Below are 6,000 nucleotides of genomic sequence, written 5' to 3'. Positions count from 1 at the left end.
TAGTATATAGTTTTGGTTTTCAAAAGTTTTTACAAAACATTGCCCCAAAAGAGGGCAAGTTTATTTGTTTAAAACTTGTTTGGTTTTCAACCCACCCAATTGTGCAAGCGCGGCCAGGCATGGTAGTTAGTCCTTATGGCTCTAGCTAAAAATAATACTTTGCAAAACTTTTATAAAATATGCATAGTATTAAAATTTAAAAAGATATGCATAATATAAAAATATAGGTCAAAGCATGATCAATTTGCAACTTGCCCGAGTCTTGAAGTTGATTCCCTACTTGTTATCGTCACTCCTTTACTTTACGATATATCTAACGACGAAAGAAAATACTTCAACACACAACAATTTAAATAAAGATTCAAATTAACAATACAAACACATTCTTAGGATAATTATCATGCCGTGGCTATGGCTGAGATAAGAAGTTTCTTTGGATGGGAATGTGTCATAGATTTTATTCTAGGGTGGGTCAAGTTGGTTCAAGGGAAGATCATGGTGTCAAAATATAGAGTGATTGAGAGACAAGTTTTGATAACCAAATTTCCATAAAGAAACTATTTAGAATATTAGACTTGTGGTCGCTATGGGAATTGAAAATTATGAGTTTGGGGAATTGAAACTAATAATTTACTAACTCCAAATTTTTGTGGTAGTAACATATGACCACAGAGATTTCTAGGGATCAATCTAAGAGATTTATCTAAGCATTAAATGTAATTGGCTGAAGATGTTAAATTATAAGTAATGAGAGTGATTTTATGGTGTAGAGGCTAAAACATGAACTAAGCATGGTTGAAAAATTAAGGTATGGGTCGTAACAGAAAGGTATGGTTCTAGGGACCAACTTTGGTAATTGGAACATTTCCATGTGATTTGCAGATTAAAAGATATAGCAAATTATCCAGTTCCTATTTAAATCAAAACTAAATTTTAATTTGCTCAAAAGTGAAATTTTAGATCTTTACAATAAACTAGATGTTCCAAAGAATCCAAGATATCTTATTTGTCAAAATCGGACATACGGTTTGGGAGATACGAATTTCTGAAGTTTGGATATTTTTCTGAAAATGTATTACGGGAATTACAGAGACCTCACCGGAGTTGGTCGTCGACGATAAGGAAGGCTCGGGCGTGCTCCGGTGAATTAGGAGTGTCAGACGGTGGAGAGGGGTCTCTCTAAAGACGATGGAGTAGGATACGGCGACGAACTTGTTCTGTACATGTGCCACGGGCTCGCTGGAATCCTTCCAGGCGGCGGTGGAACTCGACCCCGTCGGGCGAGTGCTTCCGCTGTGGAATTGAGAGGTCTGAAGGGTCAGAGAGGCTAGTGTATGATAGATAATAAGAAAAGCACGAAAATTAGGGTCTGAGTTCCACGTACGGCGATGCTACCTTCCTCCATTCGTGGCTGCAGTGATGAACTTCGGCAAGAGATTACTCGAAGTACAAGGGAATAGGCAGAGGGATTTCTAGACGTGGAGAAGGAGGGTGAGAAGGCGTCTGCCGGGGTACCTTTCATAGGGCAGGGGAGAGCCGGAGTTGAGCGGGGCGTTGCCGGGATTAATGTGTTTAATGGCTGCAATTTCAAGCGTTTGTGGTGGCCATTATGGCTGTCTACGAGGCGCACTAGGGGGTGGGAACGGTCGAGGGAGGTGAGGGGAACCGATTCTGGGGTTAATGGGTGCCGGGGGGAGGGGAGGAGTCGGGACGCAGAGGCAACTCTGCTGCTAGTCAGTTTCTGTAGGTTCTGTAGGTTGTCGTGAGGAAGAAGATGACAGTGAGGAGTTGGGCTGCTCACGTGATGGGCCTAGCCCATGTTAGACTTTAGATTAAAATTTATTTAATTAACTAATAACTGGACAAAAAGTTAAGTTATATCGGAAATTAAAATTGTGTGCATTAATCTAAATATTATTTAGAGTCCAGTGAAATTAGTTTCGGCATTTAACATTATACATTTTGTGTACAAACTACTATTAATGCTTTATGGACATAATTGAATTTACTCAAACAAATCGATGTTGAGTTTTGCAAATTCATAAAAGGATAATTGTACCCTATTAAATATTTCCAATTTTTTTGGAGAAGTCACATTATCTCCTATCATTAATTCTAATTTGAATACTTTGGAAATATTTAAATGGCATTAAAATTCCATATAAGATCCAATTTCAATGAAACTCATAAATTCAAAGAACTCTAAATGAAATATTCATCCACTACATTTGAGAAAGTCATTTTATTCTCACTCGTATATTTGAATGTGGATTCAAAATATTCCGTAGAATTGAATGCCCTTTGAATTCTTGAATAAACTTCACCAACCATAGTTTATTGGACAAAATGTTATTCAACCCTTTTTACATGGTTTGAAAAAGTTTAAACAAGGACTCAAAACGTTTTAATTTCCCTTAAAAATCATAGCAATTCACTCAATGATATCTTATTATTAAAATTCCCAAATTTGGAAAATTTTGAAATGTTACACATGCTAAAAATCTCTATGTCATCATTGCATTTGCACTCTCAAAACCCTTCCATTTACCTTCATATGCAATGTTTTACTTTCCACTGCTACACTCTTATAATTGCATGTGTAGGTTGATTGCTTGACTTGTGCTAAATTGCTAAAATCTGCCCACAACTAAAATTGGGAAAATGTTAGATTTTTATTTGGTCAAGTAGTCTAATCACCCCCTCTAGACCTACTTTTGGTTCTACAAGTGGTATCAGAGATTTGGTCTACATTTTCCTTGATTTCCATAGCTTTGGTGATCATAGCCTTGCTTTCACAACCTAGGAGAGTATGGCGTCTAGCGAGGGAAATTACCATTGTAGAGGTCCTTACTTTGATGGCACTAATTTGCTAGTTGGAAGCATAAGATGAAAATGCATATTCTTAGCTATAACCCAACCGTTTGGGCTATTGTATGCATTGGCTTGCAAGGTGATTTGTTTGAGGATGGAAGAGAACCGATCGTGAATCGTCCGTGGAAGAAATGAAGATGTTGCAATACAACGCTCAAGCTTGCGACATTCTCTTCAACGGATTGTGCCCCGAAGAATTCAATAAAATCAGCCGCCTTGAGGATGCAAAGGAAATTTGGGATACTTTGGTTGATATGCACAAAGGTACCGAGTCCGTCAAGGAATCCAAATTGGATGTACTTCAAAGTCAACTTGACAAGTTCAAAACGAAGGATGGTGAAGGAGTCGCTGAGATGTGCTCTAGGCTTGCTCTCATCACAAATGAGATTGCCGGCTTAGGAAGCGAAGAGATTACCGACAAATTCATCATCAAAAAGATCCTAAGAGCTGTGGATGGAAAATATGATACAGTGTGCACCTTGATCCAAATGATTCCCAATTACAAAGATCTCAAGCCAACGGAAGTCATTGGTAGAATTGTTTCTCATGAAATGTCACTCAAGGATAAGGAAGAGCTCCACAACAATTCAAGTGGTGCTTACAAAGCTTCATGTGATGCTCCCACAACATCAAGTGAGAAACAAGTCTTCAATGAATAATTGAGCTTAGTGGTGAAGAACTTCAACAAATTCTACAAGAATAGAAGCAAAGAAAGAAGTTCCAAGTCAAGATCCTATAATGACAAAAGATCTTCTAGTCGTAATCGTAATTGCTATAATTGTGGAAGACCCGGACACTAATCAAATGAGTGTACGGCTCCCTACAAGAAAAGAGAAGATTCATGAAAAAGGAGAAGTAAAAGAGATGAATCACCACCAAGAGAGAGAAGGAGCAGAGATGATCGTTATGAACGAAGACCCTCTCATAGAAGCAAGGATTCGGAAAGGAAGGACAAATCATCAAAGAGCTACACAAGACAAAGACATCAAGCTCACATTGGTGAATGGGTATCTGGTTCCAACTCCGATAACTAATCCGAGAGAAGTTATCACTACGACTCCGAATATACTCAAGATGAAGGTGCTGTCGGTCTTGAATTTTTGTCATCCAACTCCTAGGAAATATTTGACTCACCAAATGAAGGAATTGGAAGATGCTTCATGGCTAAAGGTCCTAAGGTATCACACCCCGAGTATGTTGATTTCAATAGGGATGAAGATGATTTGCTAGGTGATGATGATTTACTTATTAACAACACTAGTGATGAAAACTATGATGAAATTGCTATTAATCATGCTAATCAAGATGAAATGAATGACAATGATAAGAAGGAGATTGGGCGTTTAACTAAAGAACTAAACACTCTTAAGTTAGCTCATGAAACAACTCTAGAGGATCATAGAGAGCTCCTAAGAACTCATGAGAAGCTACGCTTCGAGAAGCTAAATTTAGAGCAAGAGCGTGGGTTCCTAAAAGCAATCAATGATGATCTTTGAAAGAAGAGTTCTTCTTACATTGCCAAGCATTTACTCTTGTCTACTTATATGCCACAAGCAAAATCTAGCAACAAGAGCAAGAAAGATTCTTCTTCTAGTAATAACGATAATAATGTTAAATCCAATATTGTTGCTTCTAGTAGTTCTCTTGGTTCCACTAATGATTCTCTTAGCCAAGTCACAATTGAGCAAGAAAATAGCTTATTGAAGGGAATTATAGAGAAAGGTATTTAAAAGAGCCTTGCTGGAAGTAAGCAATTTGAGAAAATTGTACGCAAGCAAGGAAGGCACCGGAAGAATCAAGGTGTTCGTTTGGAACGAAAGTTCAACGCCAATGGAGTTGAGTGGGAAGAAGATCAATATCCCAAGACGAAGTTTGTTCCTCAACAAGATAAGTATTACCCCACTTCTTTAAAAGGAACACAAGCTCAAGATGATCTTCCACCACAAGACCACAAGCTAAAAGGCAAGGACAAGCTTCAAGAAGATATTGATTCATTTGAAGAAGCTCCTAAGGCCATGGTCAAGTGGGTTCCCGAGACTACATCAAGTTCTACTTCATCAAGTATGACTACATCTCCAAGGATTCCCATCAAGTTGATGTGGATCCCAAAGAAGAAGAACTAGAGAGTTCTTGAGGGTGACTCTGCCAACATACTTCACTCACATTCCTTTTGGCAAGGACAAGTGCAATCAATCTACATATCTTGCACTAGTTCAAGGAGTCACAAACCCTCTTGTTGGTAAGAAAAGAGACAAGGTAACCTAATGCTTTCATGGACATCATCATATGTGTGTTTCACTCTATGTCTATGGATATTCTTGCATGTTCCTTGGGGGACTAACCTGTGTAGGTATTGAAAGTGCAACTCACTCCAATGGATTGCTCCAAATGATCTACATCAACTTTGAGCATCCACATCTTCAACACCTACATGAAGTCATCATCGACAAAACCCAAGGTTAGTTCATCCCTCTAAGGGGGATATCACATCTAGGGGGAGCTTTGCTCTAAGAAAATTGAGCTAAAGCAACTCAAATGATGTGAACACAACAATGCTTTATGTAAAAGTGGTAACCCCACTTGTGCTTAAACGATGAGTATGACCTACGATCAAATGTTCTCATTTGATTCCTCAGTCAATATACTCATATATAGATGACCTAGTCATTGCCAATTGCTTGATAGATACTAGAGTGTTTGTGCATGCTTTGCCACATGAGTTATTTTCTATATTATTGTGTGAGCATGTTGGTTGCATAATTTTCTTCATTCGAGGACATCCATTTGTTTCTTTGAGTGTTTTCCTTTTCTTTTTGCCAAATGGATGGACAAGGATGCCTAAATACTCCCTCTGGCTACCTATGCTTTTTCTTGTCTCAAAATCTATTCATGCTACATCCCAAAGTTTGAACAAGTCACTTTCGGACCCTCCGTGTGAGGAGCACTCGGAGCCACCGATCCATCAAGGGCTTAACTTCCAAAACCTCTTAATACCTTTTGGTGATACCAACTCATTCCTACTCGGTATCACCAAAATCATTAAGTTGATCTAGGTTTTATCTCGATGCAACCGATTAGAACTATTTGTTCACACCGAGTTGCACCAACTGCAAGCAGTTTTGCATCTCG

This window comes from Triticum dicoccoides, chromosome 6A (genome assembly GCF_002162155.2).
Source record: "Triticum dicoccoides isolate Atlit2015 ecotype Zavitan chromosome 6A, WEW_v2.0, whole genome shotgun sequence".
In the NCBI taxonomy this organism is placed as follows: domain Eukaryota; kingdom Viridiplantae; phylum Streptophyta; class Magnoliopsida; order Poales; family Poaceae; genus Triticum; species Triticum dicoccoides.
The sequence above is the reverse complement of the archived record's forward strand: the minus strand, read 5'-3'. Positions refer to the sequence as shown.